The sequence below is a fragment of the Semicossyphus pulcher genome, unplaced genomic scaffold (assembly GCF_022749685.1).
Source record: "Semicossyphus pulcher isolate SPU_LCO1_2020_fin unplaced genomic scaffold, fSemPul1.0.p SCAF_6, whole genome shotgun sequence".
In the NCBI taxonomy this organism is placed as follows: domain Eukaryota; kingdom Metazoa; phylum Chordata; class Actinopteri; order Labriformes; family Labridae; genus Semicossyphus; species Semicossyphus pulcher.
This window is the reverse complement of record NW_027211737.1, coordinates 8,986,175-9,000,039: the sequence shown is the minus strand read 5'-3', so window position 1 is coordinate 9,000,039 and position 13,865 is coordinate 8,986,175.

The following is a 13,865-nucleotide window of genomic DNA, read 5'->3' as shown; positions in this document are numbered from 1 at the left end:
ATAACACCAGATACCCAGGAAGTAGATGTGGTAGTAATGGGAGAGAGCTGAGCCTATTGTCCCCTATTGTGTGCAACCCCCCCCCCCCCCCCCCCCCCCAACATACACAGACACCCATGCACTCTCTGACCTTGTAGGCAGGTCGAATGTGGTTATCAGCTGGATAACGTAACTCTTCAGACAATGACAATGTATGAGAGAGTTTTTATTGACATACAAGCTGCTGTCACTCATGTCACTCACCAGCCACGCTAGCTGCAGACTGAAATATATCGCAACAACTAGCCACCAATGTAATTCCCGAATTTCCCCCCCTGGGGATCAATATAGGATTATCTTATCTTAGGTAGTGTTGTTGTTGTTTTTTTAAGTCAAGTGCTTTCAAAATCAAAGTTTCTCATATTTGACCTGTAAATGTTTGCTCTGAAATGCTCAAATTAAGATCTTCAGAAGTCGAGATATGACCTGGGAATCGGCTTCATTGAACTAACCTTTGACCTTTGGTACATACACTTAGCGAGTTCAGATAAACAAGCAGGGCAACAGAAGCTGAGATCACCTGCAGATAACGTTTCTCTACTTAAGCAATCATTTTTGAAATTGGCACCATAGCTGCCATAGCAGCTCATGGTATCGTCCACATTCCTACAACATTGCGCCCCTCCCTCTGAAAGAAACGGCCCAGAGACAGATGCTGGAGTGTAAATACTACCGTTTTCCAGTCAAGGACATTGATCGCTGCAGGCAATGGCTCAGAGCGGTACAGAATCCGAAATACGATGAGAATATACCCACGGATCATCTAAAAAAACTTCAGGTCTGCAGTCTACATTTCAAACCTGATGATTTTGAACGAGACATGACATCGGAGAGTGTAGTTTAGCGAGCGCCCTGGCCTCCGCCAGATGATGTGTTTTACATAGTCTGACGGAGGTTTTCCAGGGCCCACTGGAGAAGCGGATAGCGTCCTCCAAAGGCACAGAGTGAAATTGCATTTGTTTTCATCATAACGGCATTAGCTCCCCATAATAGCATGATAGCACTGAGGTTGAAAATCGGCCAGTTGGCCCTTTTAATTCTTAAATATTCAATTTAAAAGAATCAATCATCTCTGTAGCGCCACCTGATTAATACATCTGGATATAGGAGGCTTGAATGTTGTCTGGCTTGTAATTTATATGTGAACAGATCCGCCTTAACCAATAAATTCACAGCAAAGCTGTTTGTCAAAGGCTGCTGATTCGACCTCAGGCAGTTGTGGTGTGAAGAGGCTGTTGAGGCCCTGGTGACCCGCAGTGACCTCTGACCTCTGTCCTGAGCCCAGACCTTTTAATAAAACACTCAGCAGTTCAGTTCCATATGGTGGTTTTGAGAGGAGAGCCTGGTAGAGGCCACTTTAGAGTAATTTAATTATAGTTCCACCTCCGTCTGGATCAGAGGAACATACCGAACTTTATGAGGAAGATGATGATCAAAGGAGTTCGTAACTTTAATGTAGATTACACAGTTAATTTGACTTTGAAGCTTTTTAGAGTCACTTTTTCATTTTAATATTAATCAGTAATTTGGGAAAGAATGCTTTCACTGTTCTAATACTGCAGATATTAAGATAATAACCCTGCAGACAACAGGTACAGCTAAAATCTGAAGAGTCTTTGCCCATTAAACTGTTATCCACGTTATCTGTGCCCTCAGTAACACCCTGACAGATTATCAGTGTCTGCAGGGCCTGTGGCGTGGGCTGTGTTGTTGACACAGCTGCAGTCTGGGTGTAAACGAACGTGCTCAGGATGCTCCTCGCCACTGCCTGCCAGCGCAGCAGCTTCACGAAAACACAAAGGCTGGAAAGAGTTTCTCCCACCCAGTAATGTGTGAAACCAGTCTGAGGAATGTCCTTCGACCTGGGCCGGAAAATGTCAGTGTGATGGGTAAAAGTGACACTGAAAAACACGGTGATAAATCATTGCATTCTCACACTTTCTTGGTAGGATAACAATTTATTAAGCTTTTTACAATGAATACAACAGCTGTCAACAGCACAGAGGTGGAAATTGCTGAATAAGATATTGTTGTACTTAAAGAGAGACTTTTCATTTCTACTCCACAATATTTCAGAGTGAGTTATTGCACTTTTTATTCTATTACTTGAAAAATAACTCTTTAAAAGTTTCCCATTGTGGTTCAGTAAAGCGATAAAGCAATACTCAGAATAGCTAATCAGTAGATTTACACATACAAGGATTTTTTCTGCTTCTTTTGGTGCATTACAGTAAACAGAAATAGAATATGAAACAAAGTCAACAGCAGTTTTATTCAAGTATTATATATTATATATAATATGTTTCTTTTCGGTTTATTAAAACTATGGAAGCCCTAAGCGGACATTCATCCATACATTATATTTACTTCGTTTCCTGCGATAATGAGTTATTCCCGCTTGTTTTCTCGAGATCTCGACTCATTTAACTCAAGATAACAAAGCTGGTTTTCTGCTGTTCTAGAAAACAAAACAACACATAGGTCACTGTGATATTACAGACTAGGACATGTCATGCAGCCATTGCGTACAACAAGGTTTCTATGTTTGTTTTGTGTTTTTTCTACTCTGGGGATATGAGTTATGATCATCTGACGTTAAGGTGAATCAAAAAATAATTAAATAAGTCGAGATCTTGAGAAAACAATCGGAAATTACTCGTCATCACAGGAAAACAGAGTAAATAAAATGTATGGATGCATGTCCGCTCAGGGCTTCCATAGAAAACAGCTGTACAGTTTGTACCTTAATGTGCAAGTTGTTGTTAAAGGGTTGACCTCTGTGCTTCTCACTAGTGTTTTAGATGCATATGTTTTTCCTTGTCTTTAACAGTCTTTAACATTGTAGTATTAGTCCTGTAACTTAAAGCATCTGATTACTTCTTCCACCACTTAAGCAGCTGATGCAACTCTTAAAGCATGCGAGAATTCAAGAAAGCATCAAGTTCATTCCTGTTTAATGCATTACCTGTCATTGCCAGAAGGGGGCAATGGTGCTACAACTCTCTGTCTCTACATGGATGTTGGCCTCTCGACCTCTACAGAGCACACTCTCCAAATCTCTTTTACAAAGCGAAACATGTGAAACAAAACCTGACAAGGAAGTCAAACTCCGGCCTTTTGTCGCCGACAGATCTGAGAGGCCGCTGATCTTTCTCTCGGGTCTGATATCAGAGTTTCAGTGACAGGGAAGCCCTGCCCTGTAGGCAGACAGTTCGTCCTCGAACTGTGCTCAAAGTTTCAGCTTTGTGTGAGTGTGGGTGTTAATGCACCAGAGGACAATGGTATCAGATGGGCGCTCCACAGGGACAAGTGTTCAGAGATCTATATTTAACACTGTATCTCCCTGTGTTTTGTTTCAGAGCAGGGTAGGTTTTCTGTATTGTTGTGTGCAGGTCGGGGGGCTGCTGGGTGAGGGGACATCCTCTCTGTAAGGTGAAACAGGTGCTGCAGGGACGGGGCCTCCCCAAGGACCAATATGGACGAGCTCTCTCTGTATGGTGCACGGTTTACACGCCTGTGAATAGAAACCTTGAAAAGATGCAGCGAGGTGGTGCAGCAGAAAATAGGTTATTGTGTGTTAACGGCTCCCTGATGTGTTTCAACCAGAGATGCTCTGTAGGTACATCTATTTTCTGCTGCGTGCAAACTGTTTAAAGTAACCTTGCACACTATTGTCAAATCTTTACACATTTATTGCTATGAAATAGTGAATTGATTGATAATCAGTTCATAGAAAATTATTTCCCAACTACTTTCATAATAGTTTAGACTTTTATTGAACAGTAACAAAGTACTCGCACACCATAAAGAGTTAAGCCGCTTTCCCACTGGTCAAAAAACCCGCTTACAGCTGGCTTTTTTGCTGAATGGGAAAGGCTTTAGCATTCAGACCCGGGTCAAATGACTCCGCAGTAACCCAGGTATTTACCACCTCGGCTCCGATTGGCATTGATGGAAACACAAAACCTGTGTTGACACGCTAATCTCCGCCCCCTCTCCGGCGCGATGCTATGCTCCATCGGTAACTTCTGCGACAGCGTTCCTAATTTGTCGGCGCTGAGTTTGATACACAGACTGAATGAGTAATAGATACAATAAAGACCTAACCACCGTAACATCTTCACTGTTTACTAACCCTGTCTCCAGCGTGTTTGTGACGTCAGACGGTGACGCAGCAGAAAAGAGACTTACAGGAGTATACTTCACTGGCAATGGGAAAAGAGACAATCGGCATTTATAAGTGGGCCTTCACGGGTCTGAAAAACCTGCGTCAACACGTTAATTTTGCTGGGAAAAGAATATTTGTGACACAACTTTTGATCAGAAACTGTAGAAGAAATAAAATAAGCCACTCTTTTGACAAGCTTTTGGTCTTCAGAATTGTCAGATTTTGATCTGTTGGGAAATGTAACATTTGAGGAACAAAAAAGTTGCAGGACTCTTTGTGTCCGTTTCCTATTCTATTTAATTTCAGAATAGCTACCTTTTGGTTTTGCAATGTTGGTTGAACAAAACAAGGAATTTCAAGACACCTAAATTGGGGTTCTGGCCATTTATCACAATTTTTGTCTGACATTTTACAGACCAAATTATAGAATGAATAACCGTTTATTGAAACTACTGTAACTGTAAGTTGTAGCTCTATTTTAAAACCTTTGGTGTAATGTGAAGTCTTTCAAGGCTATTTGTGTTCTTTTCTACTTTACCTGACCTTATCAGATCAGATTTACTATCCTGTGTGCTGGTTCAGCTCAGTGGGTAGAGCAGGTGCCCCTTATATAGAGACTACAGTCCTCAACACAGGAGCCGCCATTCAACTCCCGCTGCATGTCATCTCCCTCTCTCTTCTCCCCATATGTCCTGTTTCTCATCAGCTGTTCTGGCAAAATGGCAAAAAAATTATCTTAAAAACAAAAACTATTTGCTGATTTCAAAAAGTGTAAAATAGTGCAACATAAATGCAACTCCTGTCGGGCTCATCAAGTGTGAGTACATGGAGCATGAATATACTGCACTTCTACTGCACGCACGTCATAGGAAACCCTTTCCTTCCCTGTCCTTCAAAATAAAGGCGCAGCATAGACTTTGCAAACATCCACGACCCAGTGAAAACGCCTCCGCGACCCACTTTTGGGTCCCGGCCCACCAGTTGAGAACCACAGGCCAAAACACCATAATTTCAAAAGCCTTTATTTGACAATTTAGTAGAGTTTAGTAGAGTTTACACACTAAAGTGGATTAATACAACAAGTACATTTCGGGGAGTTAAGGGACCAGAAGACTCTTGCTTCATTTGTGTCCTGATTTAGTCCTTTATCACTTTTTTGGCCTTTATGCCTTTATTGATTGCACTTATAAAAACGTCTTCACAGAGAGATATTTATTGAAGTTTATGTTCGCAAAGTGGCGCAAGCAGTTATTCCCTCTTCCCTCTTTTTTGCTATATTTCAAAGAGGTTTTAAACCATACATTGATTTATTTATCCCGTTGTAGATCAACCTCCCTCCAGAACTCTAACCTGTCGGTCGTTAATTGAAGTTTAAGTCTATTGCTTGAACCTGAGGTATCACAAATGTATCAGTCTCCGTGAGCAGACGATGTGTACTCAATTACACAGATTTTTGGGGGATTTCTTTGGATGTTTCTGACCTGATGAAGACACTTTAATGTGGTAAAAAAACCTCCAGATCAAGTGAGTAAATTGACCTTGAAATGGAGATTGTATTGCATTATTAAATGCAGACTGCTATGTCAGAAGTCAAGAGTGACTTGTTGAGCTAAATCCTCCTGTTTCATTAATGCAGTGATAATTATTGTTTGAATGTTTAAATCTCAGATCTGTGTAAAGAAAAATCTCATCTCTTAACTCTAACTCTGTTACAGTAGAAATGGGGTAAATATCAATAACAATCTGAGCCCAGAGCTGTTTTTATCTATGAATAGAATAAATGTCCTAAAATAATCCGTATCCTAGAAGCAGGACATCTCTTAGGACGTGAACGTGTCTCCTGTATTGTAACTCGTCTGGCGTTCTTCACAGAGGATCTGAGGTCACTTCCTGTTTGTCATCCTCGATGCTATCATCCTGAATGCCTCAGCAGCTGTTTCCAAACATTCAGGAAGTCCTTTCTTAATTTGTTATGCCCCCATCACCTCCTCTCTCCTTGTGTCTAATTCCCACAGAAGAGCGAGTGGGCACTTATCAGTCGGGGACTTTAAACGTGTTTATTTACAGATCATCAGGGAGCTTGGGAAGAGGCCTCAAAGAAAGCTGCCCGCTGCTCTTCAAACCCGCAGATTTGGTCCCTCGGTGCGGCGTCAGAGGCCGCGCTCTTGTAACCAAGTTTGATGGCGTCGACAGACACTCTCAGGGCTTCAAAGAGCGATGTGTCGGCTGCAGATGTGTGACTGCTCACAGGGTCCTAATCTGTTCAGAGGAGGGGGGGATCCAATCCGGATCTTTTTCATCCCACCGCACAGAGACGGGGATTTTTTCCAAGAGGCCTGCTGTAATACAGTGCATTAGGGAGATAAAGGCCGCTCCTCACAGCTGCCTCATGCTGACAGCCTCTTGGAAAAACCAGCTCGGGGTGGATCTGGGAGGATCCTTTCCTGTATCTCTTCCACAGGTTTCTTTCTTTGCAGCTTCACACCCTCCTTCAAACCCTTGAGCTTGGCCTTCTTTCTACCCACAAATCTCTTTTATCACTGTAATGATAAGGTCTCCTCGTGGTTCAACACACTGTGCACTTCACTGCAAAGCCTCAGACATTTTTCCAATTTTTCTCAGACAAGAGAATTACCAAACACCATGAAACCTCACCCCTTTAAACACGCCAAACACCTTAACCTAAAATACGGCGTTTGGCGCTGCAGACGGAGGTTTCTTATCGTGTCATTTGATCAATTAATGGTGAGTTTTACAATCGAACTGAATTGTTAAGTGTGAGTGGCCTAAGGGTGTGTAAGAGGTAGAACTCAAATCCTTTTAAAGGGATAGCTCGGGTTTTTTGAAGTGGGGTTGTTTGAGGTGCTTGTCAATAGTAAGTGTACAAAGGAAGTAGATAATTTTAGGCTGAACGGCACTTTGTCATTTCCATAATATTGTATTTTCTTTTATTTGTCGTCTCTTCTACCAACGGCTGACCCATACTGTGCGCTGCATGTATACCTACAGAGTGAGACATAGTGCCGAGGGAAAGGGCTGTCAGACGTCAGTGTGAAGTGCTAAAAAGCTCAAATCCAGCGTGCATGTAAACTGAACTGTTTGTTTATAAGTCGGACTCTTAAGTGGCTAAAATATGTGGTGTACTCGTGACCTCCTCTGCAGCGGTGCTTAGCTTGGTGTAGGAACTCCAGCTGGCTTCTCCTAATGACTGTTATCTACTGTACATACACTTACTGTTAAGTACCTCAAACAACCCCATTCAAAAACCCAAACTATCCCTTTAAAAATGCCATCATTTCAAAAGCCTTCAACTGACATATTAAAGTTTTTTTGCTGATTATGAAACAGACTGAAATGAATTCTGATGACTCTATATGACCAACAAAAGTAAACAGACCATCAGCGACAAGATTGATTATTTATTCTTTTTATTAGTTAAATTATTATGATTATTAGTTATCTTTGGCTGAATGCCGGGGTCAGCCCTACACATGGGTCTGTATGTGACTGTCTGACTGACTGACTGAGTGAGTGACGGTACTTTCAGAGCCAAATAAAGTTTAAAAAATAACAACAGCCCGGGAAACACTTCAAAATAAAAGCATTGTGTACAAACGAGGGGAGTCAGTCAGAATTCCAGATCGGGCTTTTACTTTGAAAAAGCATACCGGAAGTGTTGACCTAACTTTACTCTCTATGCCTGTGACTTTTACTACAGGAAGAGATGTTAATATTGCTGTCAGAGATCAATAGGACTCATCACAATTCATTTTCACCGTGTATTTTGGCCGAGAACAGCTCACGACTTGCGGTAAAAATAGGCGGGCCGCCTACATTTTCGGCGCGCGAGTCGCGTGAGATACACGCCTGTCACGCCAGTATTGTGCCACTTTGTGCCACTAGGTTTTCCCCTAGTTGCCTGAAACAGATGGCGGGGGGTAGGTGTCAGACAAAGCAATTAACTTCACGCTGCCTTTGTTTACATTTTCCAGGGCCAAAATTTAGTGAGTGATACATGTGATTGTAAAAGAAAGCAGGATGAGATTTTTTGTTAAAAACCACCACATAAGCATGTACAGGACAAAATCAGCAAAGAGATAAGAGGTACAGCTTTGTCCAACGGGGGGCGCCAAAATCAACACAAACTGAAAGTTCATCACAGGAGCTTTAAGGAAATTTTCCAGGGTTAAGACATCTTCCTCAATTTACCCCCTCAAGTGGAGGGACAGTAACACAACAAGAGAATTTTTGGGACTAAAGGGACGGGAAGATGCTTGCTTGTTTCGTGTAACTTATAAACTTTGTCATGCTATTTTACACAAATTTAGTTCCTCATCGCTTACATTGGAAATTGTATCAGCCTAAGATTTTATTTGGGAACACAAGAAATCCCAGAAACCTTTTATTTTTAGAGGCTTTAACAGATGTATAAAGTAGATTTTAAGTCGATGACATCCCACTTCTTTTATTGTAAATGTGTAAGACTGTAAAGGTGTATAGGTAAGACTCATTACATGTGTTATTAGGGTATACAACAGCCTCTCAAAAGGTCAAAGCTGTATAAAGCACCTTGATTTTAAAAGCCCTTTATTAACTAAGTAAGTACATTTAAGGGTTACATGACTTCCTCCTTCATTATTAATCTATGCTTTGATATAGTAGAGAATTAATGGCATTCCTCAGAGACAAAGAGACAAAGTCTACTCTGATAGGACTCGAGGGAAACAGTTGCTCCTGTCCAATGAGAATCAGGCTAGGCTCTGTTTGTATTTATAGAAAAAGGAAGGCAGAGTGATGGATTTGAGTCAGTAGACAGTCAGCAGACAGGCACAGACACGGCGAGGACGACATCAGACCGGGGAGGAAGGGAAGTGGAGCAGAGATGAAGGGAGGGAAGGAGGCCCGGCCCCAGACGTCACATCTGCCACCACAACTCCCCAGAGGCCTCCAGGGCATGGGAACCTCGCTCGTCTCCACCCAAACCCCCCCTCCTCCTCAGAGCTCCGACCAGTCCCTCCACCGGCCTGGGCCCTGCTCTGCATGGCTGGGACCCCAGATCTCCCACTCGTTTCCCTCACCCTGTCACACTACTGCTACTGTAGATTGTCTCTAAGTCTATTCTTTTTCTTTCTTCCTTTTAGTCTCTTTACCCCACACTTCTGTACATACTTATGAAAATATGGAGCCGTCAATAACTATTAGAACAGTTTTGACCTTTCTTTCTACTCCAATGTAAGATTCAGCAAAAAAAAAAAGAAGCCAAAATACATTCTGGCTTTAATTTGAGGGTGTTGCATGAACTCTCCGATGGTCAAAAAGCCTGCTACAGTGGTTTGCCAAAACCTCTCAACTGAGGTAGAGCTAGTCCATTACTGGATCAGTTAATGGACAGAAAATACATTAATAATATTAATTGTGAACTTTTAAAAGTAAATTGGAACATTCAGTGTTTTCTTACAGGAAACAGACACAGATTTCTTCTGCCCAGCTAGAAATGTTCTGTCCGAACGTTCTGAGAATGTTACGTGCAACATTTTTAATAGCAGGAGAACGTTCTCTGAAAACATTTTCAGAAAGTTGCGGGGAGAATGTTCAAATCACATTTCAGGAACATTTTCACGTCCTGATAGTTCAGGCCAAACTAACACCCTGAAAAGATCCTCACAATGCTGCAGTGAGCATGTTCTACCTTTGTTTTTATGTAACATTGATCAATTGTTTGATAAAAGGCGTTCTGACATCCCAGGCCTCAATAACATCCTGAAAATATCTTCACATTGTTGCAGTTAAAACGTTTCGTCTTGGTTTAAGTTTTAACGCTACAAGAACTTTATTTGAAATGATAAACATCCTTAAAACGTTCTTTGAGATTAAAACGTTTTCTATCAAACGTAATTAGAACGTGTAGGTAATGTTAGCCAATGGTTTGAGAATGTGATATATAACTTGATATAATAAGCAGTTAAAGGTGTCACTGTCATTTCTTGGACATTGCGCCTTTTTCACTAGAAAATAATCAGAAATGTTCATAAAAAAAACAGCCTTCTTTTAATGTCAGCCCTCCCTTTAAGATCAGAGTCAGTGATTCGAAAATCTATTTTGACAACTAAATAATCATTGAGTAGAGCCAAGACTACACGAACAAAGGTTTCTTCAGACAGTCAGTAATGTTGTGCACCTTTGAGGCTGAATTCGCCCTAATGCTTAGTTTCTTTGGTCAAAACCAGAGCGGAAAAAAATGTCTCGCTTTTTTACATCCTGGAAGACAAAATATTTCAGTGGAAGGGAGTAAAAAAAAAAAAGTTCCTACAACTCTTCTCGGCATTAGAGAGTTGAATGCAATCTTTCTTGTTTTTTACAGTACATTATTCTACACAGTTAAAACAGTCAAATGTAACCTGACAGCTGCCTCACTTTGTTTATGGCTGTCATGGCAAGTTTTCCCTCGCTTTATTTTGCTTTCTTAACTGTTTTTTTTCTGCTATCGTAGCTATCAGATGCCTGCACTGTGCCATTGTCCTTAGAAATTCTTTTCTTACCTGTAATTGTTGTATAATGTTCACACCATCTACAAACTGGAACGTACATCTTTAGTGCCTCATATTTTCAAGCCACTACTTCATGTTCAACTTCATCTGTCTGAATTAACCAAATAAAACAGAGAAAACATGAGATTACAAACATGCTTGGGATGAATGTGCTCTTACACTCCTTTACAGTTACACAGGGATTACACGGTTACACAAGATTTATATATCACTTGCAAACAAAAAGGCTATTTGTGTCACATTGTTGCACTTACATCCCAGTTTTGACAGTCAAGGTTACCACGCTACATTATCTCCTCTCCCTGTGCGTGTCTAGAGTAACACAGCAGTTAAACCCCTGCCAGCTGTTAACAATGGCATGCTGTGTGCGTAAAGACCTCTGGGAAGGCTGTGTGTAAGCGTGTGCGCACATGTATGTGCAGCAGCTGTCGGCAGCATGTTCGTCTTCCAGCCAGTGTCCAAAACACGGCGGCCGGCTGCTCCCAAAGCTCAAAGCAGCACAGCCGTTTTCACGCATTTACAGCCAACTGTTGCCATTCTTTAAACCGTGTTAATATTATTACAACAATACACGCTGCAGACTTCACACTTCTGCCAAAAATATCTCTGAATTTAATGAGGGCGGCATTCATGTAAGTTTTCTAAAACAGACATCTTTTATCATCATGAAGAGGAATGGATATTAGAGTTATGAGAGAGAATAAGTAGACATGAAGTAGACTTTCTGCACAGTGTTTAAATGTATGAATCAATTATGAAACAGAAAACTCTGAGTCTACACTCATGCTAGCAACCGTATGAGGCTGTACTTAAGCAGATCTGTTGGCTAAATTCAAATAATAAGATGCCAACATGCTCAACACTATCTTGCTAATGTTTAACAGCTATGCTAAATAGTTTTTACCCTGTTCAGCATCTTAGTCAAGCCTGTTAGCATGCTAACATTTTCTGATTAGCATTAAACAGTATAGCACAGGATGAAGGGGACTTTTTCATGATGGTGGCATTACATCATCTGACCGTTATACCCCTTTCCTACCTACATTTAACGTGTTGACACGTGTTTTTCAGACCCAGGAAGACCTGCTTATAGATACTGATTGTCCCATTGCCAGTGAAGTATACACCTTTCAGTCTCTTTTCTGCTGCGTCACCGTTGCAGGTCTTTATTGTCTCTATTACTCATTTAGTCTATCTATCAAACTCGGAGCAGACAAATTTGGAACGAGCGCCGCTTGGATGGAGACGGGCAGAATTTGTCGCTGAGATGACAAGGAGTCGCAGAAGTTACTGACGGAGCATAGCATTGTGCTGGAGAGGGGTAGGAGATTAGCGTGTTGACACAGGTTTGGTGTTCCCTGCAATGCTGATCAGAGCCGAGGCAATAATTACCCAGGTCTACTGCAGAGTCATTTGACCCGGGTCTGAATGCCAATTGTAGCCTTTCCCATTAAGCAAAAAAGGCGGGTGTTAGTGGGTTTTTTGACCAGTGGGAAAGCGGCTATAAGCTAGTTCTTGGGATTCAGGCATGCTAGCAGCCTGACCATAGCTGCTAGCATGGCTAGAAACAAAACTCCATGTCAATAGGAATCAATAGAAGAAAAGAAACACTAATGAATACAACAACAAAACCTTACTTTTCTTTAAAATAATCTTAAAGTTGTTATATTTGTTTTCTGTTGAGCTGTGTGAACGATCTCAGCTGCACACGTTTGACCTGTTACACCATCTTCCTCCTCTGCACTGCTAGCTTGGCAACAGCAGCTGACATTTCATAAGAGTATAATGTTACATCTTGGACCCACAATAAATTAACATCAAACAGAAGTCACATACTTGTCTCTGATCAGGTTTCATAGAGAAGCCCTGTGTTGCTGTCAAGGGAATAAACAAGCAGCGCCTGACATGCCAAAGTGTGGTTTGTCACATTAAGTCAACACATGCGAGAGCTGTGGTCAAACTTAAGTCAGTTGCAAATCGAGCTTAGTGTTTGTTTTGAAATGTGTGCAGTTCCAGATTCATATAGCTCAAACATTTTTCTGTTTTGTCTGAAAATATTGGCTCATGTCAGCCTGTCCCATTCATCTGACAGATAAGTAGGATAAGATCAGAATCAAGTTTTTCACCTAGAAATTCATATTTTTATATTTAATACCTTTTTATGGAGGGGAATAAGAAGAATGGACACTATTTAAGGCACCAAATGTTCAATTTTTTGTTTTTAAGTTCATATTTAAATCTGTTACGCACCTAAAAACCTTCAAAAGAAGTTAAAACTATTAAGGAATATCCTATAAATTAAAAAGGTGAACTTTTGTTACTATAACCACAGTTTTATAAGTGCTTACATTCATGTTTGTGTAGCTTTGTGAACTTGTACATTTATGGGTGTGTCTGTGAACCTAGTTTTACAAACTTGTGCCATTAGGTTGTATTTTTAAACTTAAGTTTTGAAAATCTGTATATGTTCTTTGTAGTTGTGTAAACTTGCACAAACCTAGCTTATGGGTAAAGTGTGCAAGTTTTCAAAACTACAGTTGGAACCATGAAATATATCATATATTTCATAGACAATTGTGAATGGTGAAGAAAAAGCAGGGGGTAGTGTCAGTGGACTGACGTGTGTTGAGGAAGATATTAAGCTGCGTCTTAATGCTTCTGATGGATCCAACGCATCTGATCCGACATCAGTTATCAAGGGTTGGTGTGTTACAAACCATATTACCATAGTGCACACTGTAGATGGAGGGCTATCGCCAACATTGAACACACTAGGATCATGTTAGCTGATTTTCTGTGTTGTTTCTCAAATCAACTATAACTTCCTCCTGAAAGGCAGGAGCTGAATGGAGGGAACAAGTTACATACTATCTGGAGATTCTTACTCTCCTACACAATAAAGCCGGAGTTACACCATATCACCACAGGAACAATGTTCTCATTCAGGTCCTCGACATACAAGGAACTGGTCCAGAAACAACAAGCAGGCACGCACACACACAAAAATATGTTCTAATATACTTGTGAGGACGTTGGATTGACTTTAATGAATTGTTACGGGTAACCCCGACTATTACAATGACCTAAACTCTTAAAAATGTTTTCATCCT